Genomic DNA, 23,180 nt, shown 5'->3' with positions numbered 1-23,180 from the left:
ATTGGCCAGGATTCAGCACTCTCCCCGCTGTAGCCTGGGTTCGATTCCTAGTCAGGGAGTATCGAGTTATGGAATTTGTTGAAATGCGTGTTGATTACTCATTGATTGGAAACGTTTAAAAACTCCACCAGAATCAGAGGAGTGAGAGTTTAAGTTTCGCCTCAGAGCTGGAAAACATCACACTTGGTTCAAGTGGGGTAAGGGAATGAAAGAAGAGGAGAGGAGAAGGGCTGGGTGCAAAGCACTGAATATAGAAATGTTGGTGTGAGGCAAAATATGGGTTGGAGAAGTACGAATTTTGTGGCTGCTGTTTGCATTGGCACAAATATCACTCCTGGTGGATCAACCAATCATAGCTGCTCTTTGAAAGCAGCACGCCCGGCCGAATGGCCTCTTTTTGTAACTTTCTATAATTTTATGTTTCCCAACAGCACAGATCATTCTGCCATTTTATAACCCACTCCAGCGAGATGCACTTTCTTACCTTGTGTTTAGCTCGTTTGAAACCAAAACACGGAGCAAATTCAGTGAGTTTTCTTGTCATTTCCAGCACGAGATTTGTCACGAGACTAATTGAGCGACACATTAATGGTGCCAATCCTTCACTGGAGCTCACTGTGACCAAAGAACACCGTTACCATCAGCCTGTTGTGTAACTTCTTGAAGTACATCTGCTGAACAATATAAACTTATCACAGCTCTGCTTTCTTCACATTGAAACCCAGTGTGAAAATCAATTTCAAAGCTGAACAACTGGGAGGGGAGTGCGACGGTGGATAATCGGCATTGGGCACATTCCTGTAATCAGTATCTGGGAGAACCAGGTAGGTGAGATCCAGGTGTCTCTTTACCCAAGAGTTTTATCCATTCCCACAAACTGACTGTGTCTGCATCAAGCAGCTAATTGACCCTGGGAGCTGGACGGGCAGAGAGAGCTGGAGGCGAGACAGAGACAGAAGCAGAAAGAGATGGGACATGCATTGAATTTGATGTATGTCAGTTGCTTTCAGTGGTGAATGTCCTTCTTGTAAGTTTCACAGGAGACACAGCAATTGGTGTTTATTTCAAGCAGCAAGATTTTAAAAGTAAAAAGATAAAAGCAAATTACTGCGAACAATGGAAATGTTGGAAAAAGTTCACAGCTGGTGAGAGAAACAGAATGAATGTTTCCACACGAATCTTATTTGGATTTTTAAAATATTATAGCGCCCAGCGTGGGGCTCGAACCCACGACCCTGAGATTAAGAGTCTCATGCTCTACCGACTGAGCTAACCAGGCACATGGAAAGTTGCTCCATATGCCAACATACATGGAGAAACCTACTGCTTTCCACCTGATGCTTCAGCTTGTTCTGAATTTTAAGGTGTGGAACATAATCGACCTGCAAACGTCCCAAGGTTGCAATGCATTCCTATCAATCACCAATAACATCATTCACATCTTCACTTCTTAGCTGCACCTCCTTCCAAATACTGTGATCAATTTTCCTCAGGATTTTCTCCTGGATTTAATATTGACCTGCTTTGTGTCCTCATTTTGAAATCAGATCCGCTTCAATATCCAACACAAACTGAATTACAAACCTGACGGACAAACAATGGAAAACAAATCACTCGGTAACACAAATCCCATGGAGTTCATTTTCAGATTCACAGTTAGCATTTCAATAAAATAAAGGAATTTTACAGTGAAAACATTTAGAAAGTTGGTGTGACTTTTATTTGTGACTTACTCACTCGGATATTCTGTAAAAGATGCTCGGAGGTTTAGTGACCGGGATATAATCTACCTGAATTCATGTTAAAATGTCGCAGAAAAAAGCGTCAGCGCGAAAGATAAAACAGGAGATTGGCCCTTTCTATATATATCCTACAACAACAACAACTTATATTTATAAAGCGTCTTTAACCTGTTGAAACGTCACAAGGCGCCGCCCAGAAACATTAGAGAACAAAGTGTGACACTGAGCCTCATATTCGGTCAGATGACTAAAAGCTCGGTCAAAGGGGGAGGCTTTAAGAACTGTCTTGAAGGAGGAAACTAACGATTTCATGCTCCAGCTAACAGCAATGGTTCTTCTCATTGGTGAATACGTCACTTGTGTTCAGCCTAAACAGACCATTTGGTCGGAGAAAGTTGTTTCTGGTTAAAGAGATTGGGAATGAAAAAGAAAAAAGTCAAAAGTTGCTTCCATAATCCAAATGTTAAGCCTTAATGGTAGTTTCCCTGATATCCAGTGACTAGGAATCGGTGCTTCCATTGGACCAACAGCGAATAGGGTGGAGGGTTTTGGGAATTGAAAGTTGCGCATGAACAGTTTGTGGGATTATTTCACCTCACTGTCAATTTTATGTTCCAGCTCACAGAAACTGTTGCATCATTGGCTGACAAAGTCATTTGTTTTGAACCTAAACAGGCAGTTTTGTGGTGAAAGAGATTTGAACTGAAAAACAATAGGGAAAAGCAGCGTAGTTAAGTCAAATCGAAAACGATTGGTTCAGCTTCCCTGGTGGTCTAGTGGTTAGGATTCGGCGCTCTCACCACCATGGCCCGGGTGCTATTCCCGTTCAGGGAATGTCGAGTTATTGAATTCGTTGAAACGAGTGTTGATCACTCGTTGATTGGAAGCGTTTAAAAACTCCACCAGAATCAGAGGAGTGAAAGTTTAAGTTTCGCCTCAGAGCAGGAAAATATCACACCTGGTTCAAGTGATATAAAAAAAGAGGAGGCTGCAAAGCACTAACGCAACAAATATTGGTGTGAAGCAAAATATGGGTGGAAGAAATACGAATTTTGCTGCCTACTGTTTGCACTGACACAAATATCACTCCTGTTGGATCAAACAATCACTACTGCTTTTTGACAGCAGCACGCCCGGCCGAATGGCCTCTTTCTGTGCTGTAACTTTCTATAATTTTATATTTCCCAACAGCACGGGTCATTCTGCCATTTTCTAACCCACTCGGGCGAGATGTACCTTGTATTTGGCTCGTTTGAAACCAAAACACAAAGCAAATTCAGCGAATTTTCTTGTCATTTCCAGCACGAGATTTGTCACGAGACTAATTGAGCGACACATTAATGGTGCCAATCCTTCACTGGAGCTCACCGCGTCCAAAGAGCACTGTTACCATCAGCCTGTTCTGTACCTTCTTGCAGTACATCTGCTGAACAATATAAGTTTATCACAGCTCTGCTTTCTTCACATTGATATCCAGTGTTAAAATCAATTTCAAAGCTGAACAATTGGGAGGAGAGAGTGACTGTGGATAATCGGTACTGGGCACATTCCTGTAATCAGTATCTGGGAGAATCAGGAAGATGAGATCCAGGTGTCTCTTTAACCACGAACTTTACCCATTCCCACGAACTGACTGTGTCTGCATCAAGCAGCTAATTGACCTGGGAGCTGGACGGGAAGAGGGAGCTGGAGGCGAGACAGAAGCAGAAAGAGATGCGACATGAAAGTACTTTGAATTTGATGCATTTCAGTTGCTTTCAGTGGTGAATGTCTGCCTTGTAAGTTCCACACGAGCCGCAGCAAGATTTTAAAAGTGAAAAGGTAAAAGCAAATTACTGCGGACGAGGGAAATCTGAAACAAAAACAGAAAATGATGGAAAAACTCCGCAGCTGTAGAGAGAAACAGAGTGAACATTTCAAGTCCATACGACCCTTATTCAGACTTTGAAAGTACTACAGCACCCAGCGTGGGGCTCGAACGCACGACCCTGATATTAAAACTCTCATGCTCTACCGAGTGAGCTAGCTGGGAATGTGCAAAGCAATTCCATATGCAAACATACATGGAGAAACCTGTTGCTTTCCCCAGATACCTCAGTTTGGTCGGAATTTTAAAATGTCGAAGGGAATCGGCCTACAAAAGCCCCAAGGTTGCAATGCATTTCTCTCAATCTTCAATAACATCATTCACATCTTCTAGTTCTTAGCTGCACCTCCTTCCAAATACTGTGATCCACTTTCCTAAGGATTTGTTCATGGATTTAATATTTACCTGCTTTGTGTCCTCACTTTGAAATCAGATTCGTTTCAAAAGCCAACACAAATTGAATTGCAAACCTGACAGACAAACAATGGAAAACAAGTCACTCGGTAACACAAATCCCATGGTGCTCATTTTCAGATTCACAACAGTCAGCTTTTCAATAAAATGAAGGAATTTTACAGTGATAAGATTTAGAAAGTTGGTGTGACTTATATGTGTGACTAACTCACTCGGGTATTCTGTAAATGCTGCTCAGAGGTTTAGTGACCGGGATATAATCTACCTGAGTTTTCCTGAGCCTGTGCTCGGTGTATTGGGAGGTTTGGCCCGGGTTGGAGTATCTCGCGTCCCAGGGATGGGCAGTAACCCGCTGATTGAAGCTGCAGTCGCCGCTTTCTGCTGGCAGAGGGTGATTGGAGAGTGCGGGGCCGGAATATTGCTGCTTTGCTGCTTTTCCCTGTCTCACTCACTGTGGAGCTGAGGAAGAGAAAGTAATTGATGGGTTCGTTTGATTCCAATGATTTAATAGATTTCTAATCGGTTCGATGCAGGTACATAGTAGGTCCAAATCTTTTCTCATTATATTTGACAGAAAAATTAATTTTAATTGGAAGCTGTTTGTGTGGGAGATCACTGGATAACAGTAGATCGGCCACCATTTTGGGGATGATATCTTGCAGCCCAAGACCCTAATGACAACCCGGAACTGTGTGACAATGATTGGTGATGAGGGGGGAAAACAGTAAAAAGCTTCACCCCCTGTGTTGTCTTGACACCAACCTTTCAGCTAACGGGCAAACACGCTGATTAATTGCGCCACAGACACAAGCCCCGCCTACAAGGTATCCCAAACAGGGTGTCAATGAGTCTAATGTTCAGATTGCCACTACCCAGATGACTATCGCGCTCGATCAGTTTTACTCTTCCAAAATAAAGGGTGGGACATTCATTGTGGATACATGGAAACAGTCTGATCCCAACCACTGCAGACACATCCATGTCACTGGGAACCGGCTCTCCTACAACTGGTGCCATCTCCTTTCGAGTCTTTCTGTTACCAAGTATTCTGATTGTCCCGAAGCCGATATTAGGTTTGAATTCCTGATGTGCAGTAACGAGAATCCTTTCAATGTTTCAGATCAGTTAATTTCACTGATAACATCAGAGTCAATGTTCCAGCGTCTTAAAGAAGGGAAAGGTGCCTTGACTGTCTCTGGTCAGTCGGACAGTTCACCCTTCATTCTCCTTTGATTCCGGTTCCCAACGAGTTTCTAAAGATTCACAAAGCTGGAGACTGGGTTTTATCTTTTGGTTCTTTCTTCATTTTCCCACCTGCCAACAGACAATATTTTCCAAAATCTCATCTCAATCCCCCGCCTTGTATCATGTCCAGGGATGAGGAAATTCAGTTTTGTGGAGAGATTATAGAGACCGGGATTGTTCTCTTTAAAATAAAGAAGGTTAAATGAAGGTTTCATGGAGCTGTTCAAAATGATGGGGGTGGGGTCAGTGGAAACATGCGGTTTGATGGAGCAGATAGGGAGAGACTGTTTTTACTGACGGGGGTCAGTAACCAGAGGACTGGGATTTAAGATAATGAAAGAAAGACAGGCTTGCATTTTAATAGCGCTATTCCCGACCAGTGGATGTCTCAAACAACTTTCCAACCAATTAAGTACTTTTTGAAATAAGAACAGAAAATGTTGGAAAAACTCAGCAGGTTTCTCTCTCCACAGATGCTGTCAGACCGGCTGAGCTTTCCCTGCATTTTCTGTTTTCCTTTCCAGATTTACGCAGTGTTTTGCTTTTATTGAAGTGCAGTCATTGTTGTATTGTTGGGAACACGGCAGCCAATCACCGCTCAGAAAACAGCCAAAACCAGGGACGTCCCAATGAGCAGACCATGTGCTCTTGGATGAGGGTTAAACCCTGACCAGGCCACGTGGCTGCAACGTGAATCCACTCGGCTCAAAGTGAATGCAGATGTTTATTGGGTTTGATTTTAACCGGAAGAAGGAGGAGAGGCAATACAAGTACAAATTCATTATCTCGATGTGTCCATTGCCTTACCCACTCAACTACAAGGACTCGGTGTCTGTCCGTTTAAATGTTGCTCAGTGAAAATTTTCATCATTCCCCACTTTGTACCACCCCGACCCTTAGAAGCTGAAAAGTCTCCCTCAAAAAAAAGAAAGAAAACTCCTCTTGTATCTTTTAAATCTGCTCTTTTTGTTCTCTGTATCATCTTAATATGAAGCTACACAATTAACGTGAATAATGTTTGAATGGTAAAAATGAGGTTCTGAACCACATTGGCACACACAGACATTTACCCCAAGATTGACAGAGGGCAAGGATTTGACTCCAAAGAGAGACAAATATCCAGAAAGCAAGCCTGACATCAACCTGGCTCCGTTTTTGTTCCATTTTTAGCTGAAACTTTTGTGAATGCTTGCAGACGAATGGGAATTTGAGAACGCTGGAGATTTTGGGTGGTTCTTTTTCAACTTAATCGTTAATTAATTGTGCATGCACACTGCAAAGTTCAGGAATGATAATAAGCATAGTTGGCAGGATTCCAGCCTACCTGTGGAGACCACAAAGCATTCAAAACCCGTCGCCTTAAACACTCAGTCACGAATACGAGCCCCAGATTTGCATTAATGTTTGTTGTATAAAACTGTAGACGGCTACATCAGGAGGTCATGCAGCAGATTGTTAACATGCCGACTCTCTTGAGGAGCAAATCAACTACTGTAATTCCACAACCCACCTTTTCCCGACAGAAATTCGTATTTAAATCGTCTTTCCTCGATCTTCCAATCAAAGTAAAACACCACACTGGATTTAATGTGAGCTGGTATCTGTTGGTTCCAATAGGGAAACTGCAGACACCAAACACAGGATGGAGCACTTGGATTCAAACCCACGCCTCCAAAGAGACTGGAGCCTAAATCCAAGACCTGAGACCGCTCGGCCACGCTACCTTACTGAGTTCTGTTAGTCATCGTTTCCTTCACTGGTGTTGACACCAAAATAAAACAGAAACAAAGGAGCAGGAATCGGTCATTGGGAATCTCGAAGCAAATCCGTCAGTTAATCAGATCATCCTGCACTTTGTAACAACAGAAGCCATCTCCAGTAGTAACATTTTTATTTCAATATTTTATTATTTCGATGTTTCAAATGATGTTTCTTTTTTCCTGTGTGGCTGTGCGTGTTTGCTCAATGAAATGTTGGTAAAGGGTGATTAGATTGTGTTTGTCGACTGAGAAAAATGATGAGATTGGTCAGAATAAACTCTTTTTTTTAGAACATTCGATTGAAATCAACTATTTTTAAAATGTTTATAATAGTAATAAAAATTCGGAATCCAACTCTCCGTGTCATTGGGTCAGGGAAACTGTTAATTTTCACACACTGAGCATGGACACTGCTGAAGCTCCTGCACCTCTTTCAATATTGTTCCTCTCAACTCAGAGTTTTCAAAAGGGAATTGGACAAGACTTAAAAGGAGAAAAAAAATCAGGGTTATGGACAGAGACAAAGAAATTCAGATTACTGGAAAGCTCTTTGTACAAAATTGATGTAGATCCGTTGGGCCAAAATACCTCTTATCATTCTGTGCCATTTGATGTTGACATTGTTGTTCAGTCTGTCTCCAGCATTCCTAATGAGAACAGCCGAATTCCATTTCTTCAAAACAAAGACCCAAAGTGCTGCTGCATGACATCCCCGCTTAACATTTCAGTGAGGCCCATTGAGCTTTGCGGCTATCTCCTGTTTCTGCAGTGCAGTGATTGTCCCCTTTACCTAACACATGACAAGATCCCTGGTTCAAGACTGCATGGAGCCATTATCTAAATCTGCAGATTCATGTATGTTGAAGACAGTATCTTACAGCCATGTGGTATGGTCACTGTTTTACCTCAGCCAAACACACATGATCTGCTCATTGTGATTGGTTAATCAGGAGTGACTTTTGTCCCAGTCTGAACAGCAGGAATAAAAATCTGTTGTCATGCAAGCAGTCCCATGTTGTAGCTCTGGCAACTTTTAAATCAGTTGTTGTTCACTTTACCATTTACCATGAAGATAGATAACGAATGTGAATAAAGTTTGCTAAAAATATGTTCATTCCTCTGGGACCTGAACCACATTGAAACACACCGAGAGTGACAGCGGCCTAAGGAGAGACAAACACCCAGAAAACAAGAATACCACCAACTTGGCTCAGTGTTTGTTCTATTTCCGACTGCAGATTTGGTGAGTGCTTGTCGATGAACAGAAATGAAGGAACACGGAAGCGAAGCAGGACAAAACACACCGGGGTGGTTGGAAGGATTTTATTCCATTTAACCAATAACTAATTCGGGAGGCACCTGAAAGACGAAACAGTGAGCAGCGCAGTCAGGAGGATTGCGAAACTGCGTGGGGAGACCCCAATGGATTTTAAATCTATCGCCTTAACCATTCGGCGTGACTACAGTCTCTGGGCTAATGGTCATGTTGCTCAACCAAAATCATAGTATTGTTGCAGCAGAGAAAACTGGATTCGGTCCCACCTATTTCCGGTCACCCTGCAATTTATATCACCCCCTCCTCATTCTTCTGAACAAAATGAAGCACTTCAGGTGACAACTTTCCCCAGCGCATCCTGAGGGATTTGCTGAAGAGACTGAAGAAAACAAATTAGCTGGAATTTTGACAGCGGTGGGGTTTGAACACACAATTTAAATTCAGTTCATCAGGCCATTTAACCACACTTATGACAGCAAATGCTCCTTCAACCATTATTTCGAGTGGGACCAGCTCTGAATTAGAACATAACAACTGGAGCAGGAATGGAACCATTTTGCCCTTCGAGCCCCCCCATGGTGTTGGAGAATCAGAGACAAGGTTACATTTGGCCTTGGCCTGAGGAACACAGGAGTTTTGAACAGGAGGAGGCCATTCAGCCCTTCAAGCCTGCTTCAGCATTCAATAAGATCATGTCTGATCTGGTCCTGGTCTCAACTCCACTTTCATGCTCCCCCACTGATCCCCCCTCATATAACCCTTGACTCCCTTGTCTATCAAGAATCTGTCTAATTCTGCCTTGAATAAATTCAATGACCCAGCCTCCACTGCTTTCTGGGGAAAATAATTCCACAGACCATCGGTGGGATAAAAAATTTCCTCATCTCTTTCTGAAAAGAGAGATCTCTTACTCTTCTGGAAACTAACTCACCTGGTCCCACTCCCCCACCTTTTCCCCAGAGACCTGCATTTTCTGTCCAATTCTCTTTTGAAATCCGCGATTGAATCTGCCTCCCCCACACTCTCAGGTAGTGCATTCCAGATCCTAACCACTCGCTGTGTAACAGAGAAACCCTTTTAGAATTGTACACTTTATTTGATGTTGCCTCTCCTCATTCTTCCGACCAACATGAATCACTTCACACATCCCTGCATTAAGTTCCAGCTGCCACTTGTCCGCCCAAATGGATTTGTTGAAGAGTCCGACAGGAGAACTGACTCAAACTGGGAATGAAAGAGTGAGAATGAAAGAGGAAGACAAGTGACGGGTTTTGTAGATCCCAGGGGAAAGAGACTCCAGGATCAGTTCATTGTGACAGTTCACACAGCAACAAGAAAACAACATTCCCTGATGAGGGCCAGACCTGGGCGGCAGGAGAGGGAATGCCGAATAATAGCATGTTTAGTTCAAACACAGAAGACTTGTTCATCGAGTGTGTTAGACATTAGCATGAAGTGAACAGTAAGGTGAAATAGTGCCACAAGCTGCAGATGTACAACTTTCAATTTCCAAAACCCACCAACCTAATCAATGCGGCTCCTCTGAACCTTTCAAGGCAAATATTGATCCTTTATAAGGTGCCGTTCCCAGAACTATACACAGTCCTCCAGGTGTGAACTAACCGGGACTTTGTATAGCTGTAGCAAACCTTTCCCTTTTTTCTATAACAGCCTCTGTAACAGTTTGTGCAGAAAGGGGAATTAGATTGTATATATCGGCTGAGAAAAATAAGGAGATGCTTGGCCAGAATAAAATTCCTTTGCAAATTCCATTTGAAATGAACTTCATTTTTTTGAAAGCTCTATAAGAAGCCCCAGCCTCACTCTTCATGTCATTGGGTCAGGGGAACTTTGTTAATTTTCACACACTGGGCATGGACACGGCAGAAGCTCCTGCAACTATTTCAATATTGTTTTTCTTCACTCAGAGTTTTCAAAAGGAAATTGGACAATGACCGGAAAGTTTCAAAGATCATGGCTATGGAGAAATAAAACGAAATGGAGACTAATTAGAAAGAACATCGTAAAAAGTTGTTATTGATATGAAGGGCTGAATGGTCTCCTCACGTGCTATGCCATGTTATGCTGACGTTATCAGATTAATTTGACGGCAGCATTTCTAAATCTGCCACCCGAATTCCATTTCCACAAATCAAAGTCCCAAAGTGCTGCTGCAGGACCTGACAGTTTAACATGATGTGTAGGTGCCTCTGGCTCTGTCAGGTATTGTTCTGTAGTGGAGTGGTTATCACATGTGAAAGGTTCCCGCTTTGAAACTGGGCAGTAACATGATCAAAATCTGTTAATTTAATGGTAATCAAATGTCCAAAAATTCACGTTTGATGTTAAATATTAAGGGAATACAATATCTCACAGCCTCGTTTCCTGTTCATCCCGCAATCAACGTCACAAAAACAGATTGTCCGCTCATTATGACGTTGCTGTTTGTGGGAGTTTATTGAGTGGTGATTGGCTGTTGTGTTTCCTACATCACAACAATGGCGACACTTGTTGAAGTCCGTCATTGGCTGGAAAGCGCTTTGAGACGTCCGCTGGTCGGGAAAAGTGCTATATAAATGCAAGCCTGTCTTTCTTTAATTATCTTAAATCCCAGTGTCTGGTTACTGACTCCGGTCAATGGAAACAGTTTCTTCCCTATCTGCTCCATCAAACCTCCCGTCCCCACCGCCCTCCACCATCTCCCTACCCTCCCCGCCAAGCTGTGTGAATCTTTAGAAACTCTTTGGCAACCTGAATCAGAGGAGAATGAAGGGTGAACTGTCCGACTGACCAGAGACAGTCAAGGCACCTTTCCCTTCTTTAAGATGCTGGAACATTGACACTGATGTCATCAGTGATATTAACTGATCTGAAACATTGAAAGGATTGTCGTTACTGCACATCAGGAATTCAAACCTAATATCGGCTTCGGGACAATCAGAATACTTGGTAAAAGACAAGACACCGAAACGCTCGAAGGAAGATGGCACCGGTTGTAGGAGAGCTGGTTCCCGGTGACATGGATGTGGCTGCAGTGGGTGGGATCAGTCTGTTTCCATGTATCCACAATGAATGTCCCGCCCTTTATTTTGGAAGAGTAAAACCAATAGAGAATAATTGTCATTCCGGTATCAGCAATCTGAAGCTTTAACTCGCTAACTCCCTAGTTTAGGATATCTTGCAGGCTGGTTTTATATCAGTTGCTGTGGTGCAATTGGTCAGCGCATTCGCTGTTAACTGAAAGATTGGTGGTTCACAACACATCCAGGGGTGAAGCTTTCACTGTTTTCTGCCCATCAGCAGTCATTGACACTCAGGTCTGGGTTGTCATTGGGTGCTTTAACAGCAAGAAAACATTGCCCAGCTCCACTGTTACCCAGTGAGTTCTCTCACAAGCAACTTGTTCGAATATTCATTTCAAATATAACAAGAAAACAATTAGACCTACCATGTAACTATGTCTAACATATTAGAAATCTATGAAAATATTGGATTCAAACAAACCCATCAATGATTCTCTCTTCCTCAGCTCCACAGTGAGTGAGACAGGAAAAAGCAGCAAAGCAGCAATATTCCGGCCCCGCACTCTCCAATCACCCGCTGCCAGCAGAAAGTGGCGACTGCACCTTCAGTCAGTGGGTTACTGCCCATCCCTGAGACGCAAGATACTCCAACCCGGCCCAAACCTCTCAATACACCGAGCACATGCTCAGGAAAATGCAGGTACATTATATCCTGGTCACTAAACCTCTGAGCAGCATTTACAGAATACCCGAGTTCACTCACTAATAAAAGTCACACCAACTTTCTAAATCTTTTCACTGTAAAATTCCTTCATGTTATTGAAAAGCTGACAGTTGTGAATCTAAACATGAGCACCTTGGGATTTGTGTTAGAGAGTTTCTTGTTTTCCATTGTTTGTCCGTTAGGTTTGCAATTCAATTTGTGTTGGATAATGAAGCGAATCTGATTTCAAAATGAGGACACAAAGCAGGTAAATATTAAATCCAGGAACAAACCCTGAGGAAAATGGATCACAATGTTTGGCAGGAGGTGCAGCTGAGAAGCAGAAGCTGTGAATGATGTTATTGATGATTGAGTGGAAAGCAGTGGTCAATTTCCTTCTCTGCCATTTCAATCAGACAGTGAACTCGCTGTGATAACAGACATGGAGATGTTCTTTTGGTATGTCTGGCTCACGCAGTTGGTCAAGCATGAGACGCAACCTCAGGATCGTGAGTTCAAGCCCCACGTTAGATGCCATTTTTAAAAACTTTGTTGCTTTCATGGGTGATCCTAGCTCTCCATTCCTCCTGCAGTATCACCGCTCAAACTGAGTCTTTCTCCTGTGTGCTTTTGTTAATATCACAGCAGCAAGTATATATGTGAAAACCACCCTCCACTTCACTGGAAGTGCGAGAGACAAGTTTGTAGGTGCGGCCTAATTTACAATGAGTGATGGCATTTTAAAAGCAGCGAGTTCCACTCAAGTCCCTGTACCGACAAAACTGTTCAGAGTCACAGAATTAGAATGGACACTTCCTGGGGGACCGAGAGTGGCGGGTCCACATCAAACAGGATCCAGATGAGAATGATCTGATTCATAAGATCAGGGGAGAGTATTCGGGAACTCCTCCTGAACCTTAATCACATCAAAATGAGCTTCGAGGAAAGATTGGATAGGATGGGGTTGTTTTCTTTGGAACAGAGGAGGCTGAGGGGAGATTTAATTGAAGTGTATAAAGTTATGGGTCACTGAGATAAAGTGGATAGGAAGGACCTATTTCCGTGAGCAGAGAGATCAATAGCCAGGGACATAGATTCAGAAATAAAGAAATCCTCACATTGATATAGCGCCTTTCCCCACTACCAGAATCTCAAAGTGCTTTCCAGCCAATGAGGTGCTTTGGAAGTGGATTCACTGTTGTAATGTAGGGAACACAGCAACTCTCACACACAGCAACGTCACAATGAGCAGAGAATCTGTTGTCGTGATGTTGATTGGGGGATAAATATTGGACAGGACACGGGACCTTGCTCTTTGTGAAATAGTGACATGGGGAATTTTACACCCACCTCAAAGGGCAGTGGGGAGGAGGGTGGCTCAGTTTAAATCTCAAGGAAACACCACCGCAAGTGCAGGACTCACTCAGTGTTCTGAGGGAATGTCAACCTACATTGCTGTGCTCAAGTTTTAGCAATGAGATTTGACATCATAGCCTTCCAACATATAGCAGAAAGTGTTACCAACAGAGCCACAGTAAAACCAATAATTCAATTTAACAGAGTTAACAGACGGGAGTTGTCAATTAATTTGTTTCACTCAGTGGGCATGGGGAGTCTGGAACTCATTACCTGAGCTGTTGGTAGAGGCAGAACCCCCCATCGGATTAAAGAAAAGAACACGCGGAAATTCATTTGAGCTGCTGCAACCTACACGGCTACAGAACAAGAGCTAGAACATGGGATTGAACTGGATTGTTCTTCTTCTGCTGACATGGACACGATGTATTGAATGGCCACCTTCTGGGTCATAAATATTTCTTTGTTTCATTATTTCAATATTTAAATTGATTAGACTTTTCCTGTATGATTGTGTGTGTTTGCTCAATAAAATGTTCATAATGTTGGAGAAGGATTGAGAGTTTTCAGTGTGGGATAGAGTGAAATGGGTCAGTAGAAAAGCAACATTTTTCCAATTTTAGCAGAAATAGACGACAGATACAGAATAGTTCTCCCACCTTTAGTTTCTTTATTTGTTCTGTTACATTGATTTTTGTTTGCATCCTCATCCCTTTTGTTGTTTAATCTCTCCTATATTCAGCCAATCACAAACCTTCTCTTCTGTTCTTCCCCCTCCTCCTTTCTCCGTCTGTGCTCTTTCCTAAAATCTGCTGTATAGCCAGTTTTTTTCCAGTTCAGTTGGAAGTTCAGTGACCTGAACCATTAACTGTTTTTCTTTCCACAGTCTCAGCCTGGCCACTGAGTATTTCCAGCATTTTCTGTTTGGGAATTAGGATCAGATCTGGTGGAATTCAAATTCGGTGAATCAATCAAAGTTTGTAATTGACAGGAAGTGTCAGTAATGGTGACAACCATTGTCAGAAAAACCCATTTGGTTCATTATTGCCCTTTAATGATATTAACAATCCATATTTAAAACTGCAAAGCATTTGACCCATAGCCAGCACATGGAAAGGCACAGTTTAAATGTACCATGTATGAGGGGAAAATCAATTGTTTATCCGATCTGCCTAGAGTCCACTAAGTTTACATTTAATTGTCGTGGTTTGTTCTGCTGGTTCAGGACAGAACTATGGTGCAGGGCCATTGCACTTTGGTTATCAATCAAGGGGTGTAATAATTTTATATTTTCCCCCTACGTCTTCATCGTAATCAAATCACAAAACAAAATGATGTATTCAACAACATGACCTTTCCATAGCGGGGCTATTACCCAGCATTCGGAGCGATACAGAAGGTGCCCTGTCCTCACTGCAGGAGCGGCTGCGCATGCGTGGCGGCGGGCTTTGCATAGCGCATGCGCAGAGTCTGCCTCAGCCGCCGCCAGAAGATGTATATTTCAGCTCCTCAAACGCTGAGAAATGGCCGATTGTGGGAGGGTCATGGAGGCGGCGGAGTTGGTGGGGAGGACTCAAGAACACACGGTGGAGGCCTCAAACCCACATTAGGAATGCACAGGTCCCGCGATTGTCGCAAACAGGGCGGCAAATGCGGGAAGGCGCCAACCACATAATTCCCTATTAAAATCCGCCATCTTTATAGGGGCAATGTGCAGCAGGGCGCATGCGCGGTCATCCTGGTTCAGACAGCAGGAGGAGAGAATATTGTGCATTTCTACCCTGGACTGACAGGGATGGGTTTTTTAAACTTCTTTTACAGATTATTGGAAGAAGATTTACAGATAGGAAACTCAAACTAAGAATGACAACAAGATCTGACGGAGTCACTCTATTCACCAGGACCTGACTATCGTCATCATTTGAATTTGGAAGGAATAAGGTTTGTCTGTTCTCTCTGTGGGAAAATACTTTGAATATCTGTGGGAGTCCAAACACAGAGGGAGAGACCATGGAGGGATTTGAAAACAAGGATGAGAATTTTAAAATTGAGGTGTTGCTTCACTGGGATGAGCAGTGGTGATGGGGGAAGGGACACGGTGTGAGGAAGATTCACTTAGGTTTGATAGAGGTATTCAAAATCATGAGGGGTCTGGACAGAGTAGAGAGGGAGAAACTGTTCCCATTGGTGGAAGGATCAAGAACCAGAGAACACAAATTTAAGATAATTGAAAAGGAATCAATGGGGACACAAGGAGAAACTTTCACGCAGCGAGTGGTTAAGATCTGGAATGTGCTGCCTGTGAGTGTGGTGGAGGCAGCTTCAATAGAGGCATTCAAGAGGGAATTGGATTATCATCTGAAAAGGAAGAATGTGCAGGGTTATGGGGAGAAGATGGGGGAATGACACTAACTGAATTGTTCATTCGGAGAGCTGGTGCAGACAGGAAGGGCCGAATGACCTCCTCCTGTGCTGTAACAATTCTGTGATACAGACAGTGAAATTTTGGATGATCTCAGGTTTATGGAGGTGTGGGAGACCGGAAAGGAAAGTGTCAGCATAGTCATGTCCAGAGTGAACAACGGAACGGATGAGAGTTTCAGAATTGGTTGAGCTGAAGCACAGGCAAAGTCGTGGAATGTTACTGAAGTGGATCCACCCGATCACAGACCTTCACTTTTGTTCTTCCCTCACGATCCCCCTTTCACAGACTGAAAACCTATCACATTTCTATCTTTCCGCAGTTTTGAGGAATGGTCATCACAACCTGAAACTTTAACTCTCGTTCTCTCCACAGATGCTGCCTGACCTGCTGAGTGTTTGTAACATTTTCTGTTTTTATTACTGAGGTAGAAATAGGCGGTCTTGGTGATGATGTGGATATGTGGTTGGAAGCTCATCTTGGGGTGAAATATTTCACCATGGTTGTGAACAGTCTGGTTCAGCCTCAGACAGTTGACAGTGAGAGGGATGGAGTCGGGATTTAGGGAGTGGAGTTTGTAGCGGGGACTGAAGACAATGGCTTCAGTCTGCCCAATGTTTAAATGGAGCAAATTTCTGTTCATCCAGTACTGGATGTCAGACAAGTCGGGACAGTGCGTGATTTGGAGGGGAACTTGGAGGTGATGTTGTTCACATACACCTGCTACCCTGATCCTTCTAGGTGTGGAGGTTGAGAGTTTGGGAGATTCTGTCAAAGCTCTGATAGAATTGTGGATATATAAAATACCTCTTGTTATCCTCCTGCAACTCCTCACCCTTCTCTCACTCCTCCCATTGAGGCCAGAGTCTTGTGTGGGCCCAGACCGGGTGGCAGGTTCCCTTCACTGAAGGACATTAGTGAACCAGCTGGGTTGTCATAACAATCCAGCAGTTTTCATGGTCACTTTTTTAAAGTGTCACAAGCTGCCTTTGTGCTTTTGTGGCTTCTCTCTCACTCCCTTTTTCCCTATTTTAAATCAATTTCATAGGGTATTAGAAGAGGAGGATTTGCAGCCGGAAAACTCAAACCAAAGAACACAACAGATCTGATGAAATCGCCTAATTTATCATATCCTGAATATCATCAGAATTTGAACATGGAAGGGAAAAGCACCGTTCACAGTGGGGAGAAACTGTACACGTGTTCTGTGTGTGGACGAGGCTTCAGCCGATTATCTAGCCTGTCGAGACACAAGCGCAGTCACACTGGGGAGAAACCGTGGAAATGTGGGAACTGTGGAAAGGGATTCAGTTACCCATCTGAGCTGAAAGCTCATCAACGCACTCACACTGGGGAGAGACCGTTCATCTGCTCCCAGTGTGGGAAGGGGTTCATTAATTCATCCACCCTGCTGATACACCAGCGGGTTCACACTGGGGAGAGACCGTTCACCTGCTCTGAGTGTGGGAAGGGATTCACTTAGTCATCTAACCTGCTGATACACCAGCGAGTTCACACTGGGGAGAGACCTTTTAAATGCCCAGACTGCGGGAAGTTTTTTAGAAGTTCCGGGGACCTGATGTGCCATCAACGTGTTCACACTGACGAGAGACCCTTCAGATGTTCTCAGTGCGGGACTGGGTTCAAGGGATCACTTCAACTCACTGTACACCTGCGAATTCACACTCGGGAGAGGCCGTTCACCTGCTCCGAGTATGGGAAGGGATTCACTCAATTATCCCATGTGCTGAGACATGAGAGAGTTCACACTGGGGAGAGACCTTATAAATGCCCATGCTGCGAGAAGTGCTATAAAAGTTCGGGGGACCTGATGTCCCATCAGCGAGTTCACACTGATGAGAGACCATTCATGTGCTCTCAGTGTGGGACTGGGTTCATGCTATCAGCTCACCAAATACCAGTGAGTTCACACTGGGGAGAGACCGTTCACCTGCTCCGAGTATGGGAAAAGATTCATTTGGTGATCCACCCTGCTGAGTTATCAGCGAGTTCATGAGTAATTACAGTGATTGCCTAACATAAGTTCTGGGAAAAATGCTAGGTTCTATCATAAAAGACATGGTAACAGAACACTTGGAAAGCATTAACGGGATTAGACAAAGTCAGCACGAGTTTATGAAAGGGAAGTCATGCTTAACTAATCTACTGGAGTTTTTTGAGGATGTAACTAGTAGGATAGATAAGGGAGAACCAGTGGATGTGGTGTATTTGGATTTCACAAAGGCTTTTGAAAAGGTCCAACATAGGAGGCTAGTGGGGAAAATTAAAGCACATGGGATCGAGGGTAATATACTGGCATGGATTAAGAATTGGTTGACAGACCGGAAACAGAGAGTGGGAATAAATGGGTCTTTTTCCAGGTGGCAGGCAGTGATGTACTGCAGGGACAGTGCTTGGGCCCCAGCTATTCACGGTATATATAAATGACTTAGATGAGGGAACCAAATGCAATATTTCCAAGTTTGCTGATGACACAAAACTCGGGGGGGGTGCTGTGAGGAGGATGCAAGGAGGCTTCAGGGCGATTTAGACAAGTGTGTGTGGGAAAACACATGGCAGATGCAGTGTAATGTGGATAAATGTGAAGTTATACACTTTGGTGCGAAAAACAGAAAGGCAGAGATTTATTTAAATGGTGATGTATTGGGAAATGTGGATGTACAAAGGGATCTGGGTGTCCTTGTACACCAGTCAGTGAAAGTAAACAGGCAGGTGCAGCAAGTAATTAGGAAGGAAAATGGTATGTTGGCTTTCATTGCAAGAGGATTTAAGTTCAGAAGTAGGGATGCCTTACTTCAGTAACACAGGGCCTTGGTGAGACCACACCTGGAGTATTGTGTGCAGTTTTGGTCTCCCTCCCTAAGAAAGGATATACTTGGAGTGCAGCAAAGGTTCACGAGGCTGATACCGGGGATGGCAGGACTGTCGTATAAGGGGAGATTGGTTCGATTGGTCCTGTATTCACTAGAGTTTAGAAGAATGAGAGGGGATCAAATTGAAAAAAAGGCTTTTGAAAAGGTCCAACATAGGAGGCTAGTGGGGAAAATTAAAGCACATGGGATCGAGGGTAATATACTGGCATGGATTAAGAATTGGTTGACAGACTGGAAACAGAGAGTGGGAATAAATGGGTCTTTTTCCAGGTGGCAGGCAGTGATGTACCGCAGGGATCAGTGCTTGGGCCCCAGCTATTCACGGTATATATAAATGACTTAGATTCACTAGAGTTTAGAAGAATGAGAGGGGATCAAATTGAAACGTATAAAATTCTAACAGGGCTAGACAGACTAGATGCAGGGAGGATGTTTCCCTGTTTGGGGAGTCTAGAACCAGGGGCTACAGTCTCAGGACACGGGGCAGGCCATTTAGGATTGAGATGAGGAAATATTTTTTCACTTAGAGGATGGTCAACCTGTGGAATTCTCTACCACAGAAGGCTGTGGAGGCCGGATCTCTGAGTATATTCAAGAAAGAAATTGATAAATGTTTAGACATTAGGGACATAAAGGGGTATGGAGAGAAAGCGGGAATGTGGCATTGAGATATAGGATCAGCCATGATAATATTGAATGGCGGAGCAGGCTCGAAGGGCCGAATGGCCTACTCTTGCTCCTAGTTTCTATGTGATTGGATTTTGCTGTTAGTCACATCTAGGACTGAACCATGTTCATTGGGGCTTGTTTCTGCTGATGTTAAACTCCAGCCAAGTATAGGGTTAATATTCTGGATAAAGGTGAACTAAATCAGCTTTGTGTTAAACACAGTGTGGTGAATCTTGTTAATATCACAAATGTAAGTTATTTCCTTTTGAAGGGCTCTCCCTCTCCTCTGTCTCCTCCATCCTCACCTCGAACAACAAGGGTGAGGAACTCATGGAACTTCTTTGTCACTAAGATTGAGACAATCCGATCAGCTGCCTCCGCTGCTTCACTCCCTTCCACTAGCCCAATGGGCCAAACTATCTCTAAAGCTTCCACTTGCCCGGAAACCACACCTTTATTTTCTCTTCCATCTCCCCTCATGCCCTCTCAGTGCTCATCTTGTCGAGGAGACCCACCTCTTCCCTCAACCTTATTACCACTGAACTACTGACCCTCCACTCTCCCCATGTTCGCTGATATTGTTAATGGTTCTCTCTTCAGGTACTGTCCCTGTCTCCTCTAAATTCGCCGTCATCAGCCCCTCCTCATGAAAAACAAACCCTTGATTCCGCCGTCTTTGCAAACTACTGCCCCATTTCCATCCTCCCTTCCCTCTCCAAAATCCGAGAGCATTTCATCCCCTCCCAAATCCGTCCCTGTCTGTCCTGGAACTCCATGTTTCAATCCCTCCCAGCAGGTTTCTGCCCCTATCACAGGGACTGAAACAACTCTTATCAGAGTCACTAAACACATCCCGTGTCACTGTGACAAAGGTGAGCTGTCCCTCCTTGTCCTTCTCCATCAGTCTGCAGCCTTTGACACGGTTAAACCACCTGCTCCTCCTCCAGCCCCTCTTCACTCTTGTCCAGCTGGGTGGCTCTGCACTCTTCTGGTTCTTTGCTTATCCAGCAAATCACAGCCACCGTAGCATCTGCAATGTCTTCTCTTCCAGCTCCCACACCGTTACTTCTGGTGTCCCTGAGAATCTATCCTGGACCCCCTCCTATTTCTCATCTTCACACTGCCCCTCAAGGACAACATCTGAGAACAGTGTTTGATTTCACATGTATACTGACGACACCAGCACCTCTCATACTCCTCCACTCTTGTCCAATTCTCAGGCTGCTTATCCCACATCCAGTACTGAACTTACAGACATTTCCTCCAATTGGATGTTGGAGAGGCCGGAGACATTCTTTATGGTCCCAGCTCCAAATTCCATTCCTGAGCTACTGACTCCATCCTTCTCCCTGGCAACTGTCTGAGACTAAACCAGACTTTTCACATCCTCGATTCATATTTGACCCTGAGATGAGTTACCGGCCACATATTCGCCCTGTCACTAATACCACCTATTCCCATCTCCATAACACTGCCCGACCCCGTCCATACCTCAGCTCATCTGCAGCTTAAAACCTCACCCCGTCTCTTTTGTCACCTCTAGACTGGACTATTCCAAGACACTTCTGGCCGGCCTCCCACACTCTGCCCTCCACAAGCTTGAGGTCATCCAAAACTCTGTTCCTGTGTCCTGACACAGACCAAATCCTATTGCCCCATCACCCCTGTGCTCACTGACTTGCACTGGCTCCCAGTGACACCTCAATTATTAAAATTCTCATCCTTGTTTTCAACCCCTGTATTGCCTCACCCCTCCCTACCTTTGGAGTCTCCTCCAGCCCCACAGCTTTCTCGGATATCTGTCCTGTTCTCAATCTGGCCCCTTTCACACCCCGTATTTTCTTTACTTCACCATTGGTGGCCATGCTTTCAGCTGTCTGAGTCTTTTTGCTGTGTGATTCCCTCCCAAAACCTCTCCGCCTCTCTCTCCCTCTTAAGGTGCTCCTTAAAATTTACCTTTTTAATCATGTTTTTCTCCATCTTCCCAAATTTCTCAATGTGTGGTTCTGATAAATTTCATTTGATAACTCTCCTTGGGATGTTAACTGAGGTAAAATTGCTATATGAAGGTGAGTTATTGTTGAATGTGATTAACAACAACAGTAACACCAGAACCCAACTCCTGCAGTCACATGAGATCTTGCTGGTGTCTCAGCAGCTGGGTGACTGACTGAATCTCTTCCCACACACGGAGCAGGTAAACAGTCTCTGCCTGGTGTGACTGCACCGATGAGTTTCCAGCTCAGATGGGTAATTGAATCCCTTCCCACAGTCCTGATATTTCCACAGTTTCTCCATGGTGTAGGTATCCTTGTATTTCTCCAGGTTGGATGGTTATTTGAAATCACCTCCACATGTATGGTTTCTCCCCACTGTGAATCTGAAAATCCTCCCCTTCTCATACCCTGGAAAGAAGTTCACACAATTCTTCACTGTAAATACAGAATACATGGCTCCTTTTTAAGCTAAACAAAATAAGTGGCAGCCATTCACTGACTTATTCCTCAGGGCAATGCCTTGACCAATTGGGGTCATGCTGCCTGGTTTAATTTCAAACAATGCTTCACAGTTAACTGTCAGTCACCATCACTGATGCATTCTCCATGGCAACGCCTCTACCAATCAGAGTCCACTTGACAACCTGTCCGCACTCTCTTCATATACAGTATAAATGGTTGTTTTCCCCTTATATTGGTATTCATGCGAAATGTCCTGATGAGTGCAAGCTTTGACATGTCTCTTTTTTCAGCAAGAACATTTTTTCCTCTCTTGTTCCCCAAAGCTGTAAATCCATGTCCCACACACTCTCCCTCCTCCCTGCACTGAAATCCAGACCCAGTTCCCCATACTCCCTGTTTAAAAGTCAGAAGAAGATCTTACCGAGAGGATTGGGTAAAGTTTTGGTCTCCTTACTTAAGGAGGGATACACTTGCATTGGAGGCAGTTCAGAGAAGGTTCACTCGGCTGATTTCTGGGATGAAGGGGTTTGTCTTGTGAGGAAAGGTTGAACAGGTTGGGCCTATGCTCATTGGAGTTTAGGAGAATCAGAGGTGATCTTGTTGAAACATATCAGATTCACAGGGTGGATGCTCAGAGGATGTTTCCCCTTGTGAGAAAATCTAGAACTAGGGGTTACGGTTTCAAATTAAGAGGTCGTCCATTTAAGTTGGAGATGAGGAGGAATTCCTTCTCTTGGAGGGTGGTTAGTCTTTGGAATTCTCATCCACAGAGAGCAGTGGAAGCCGGGTCATTGAATCCATTCAAGGCTGAGTTGGACAGATTTTTGATCGACGAGAGTGCCCAGGATTATGGGGGCGGGCGGGAAGTTGGAGTTAAGGCCTCAATCAGATCAGCCATGATCTTATTAAATGGTGGAGCAGGCTAGAAGGGAGGAATGGCCTCTTCCTGTTTCTTACAATCTTTTGTTCCTAGTTTCTGAGGTGACGGAATCGTGAACAACAGAAACAGGAAAATAGAAGCAGGAGTAGGTCATTCGGCCCTTCGAGCCTGCTCCCCCATTCAATATGATCATGGCTGATCCTCTATCTCAACACAAGTCCTCCCGCTCTCTCCCCTTACTCCTTGATGCCTTTAGAGTCTAGAAATTTATCTATTTCCTTTTTAAGTATAGTCGAAGACTTGGCCTTCACAGCCCCCTGAGGTAGAGAATTCCACAGGATCACCACCCTCTGAGTGAAGAAGTTTCTCCTCATCTCAGTCCTAGGTGGCCTACCCCTTATCCTGAGATTGTGACACCTTGTTCTAGACCAGAGGAAACATCATCCCTGCATCCAGTCTGTCCAGCCCTG

At 44.0% G+C, this 23,180-nt stretch overlaps 1 protein-coding gene and 1 non-coding gene across 2 annotated transcripts in view; both read right to left on the bottom strand.

Annotated features, from left to right (window-relative positions):
• Positions 1 to 23,180, bottom strand: part of LOC144697978 (uncharacterized) — a 608,842-nt gene that overhangs the window by 274,853 nt on the left and 310,809 nt on the right. The gene's annotated exons all lie outside the window — the stretch shown is intronic.
• On the bottom strand, positions 1,207 to 1,279 carry trnak-cuu (transfer RNA lysine (anticodon CUU)). The gene has a single exon. It is a non-coding gene; the product is annotated as a tRNA-Lys (tRNA).

The sequence above is a fragment of the Cetorhinus maximus genome, chromosome 23 (assembly GCF_964194155.1).
Source record: "Cetorhinus maximus chromosome 23, sCetMax3.hap1.1, whole genome shotgun sequence".
Lineage (NCBI taxonomy): Eukaryota > Metazoa > Chordata > Chondrichthyes > Lamniformes > Cetorhinidae > Cetorhinus > Cetorhinus maximus.
This window is presented reverse-complemented; position numbering and strand designations above follow the sequence as displayed.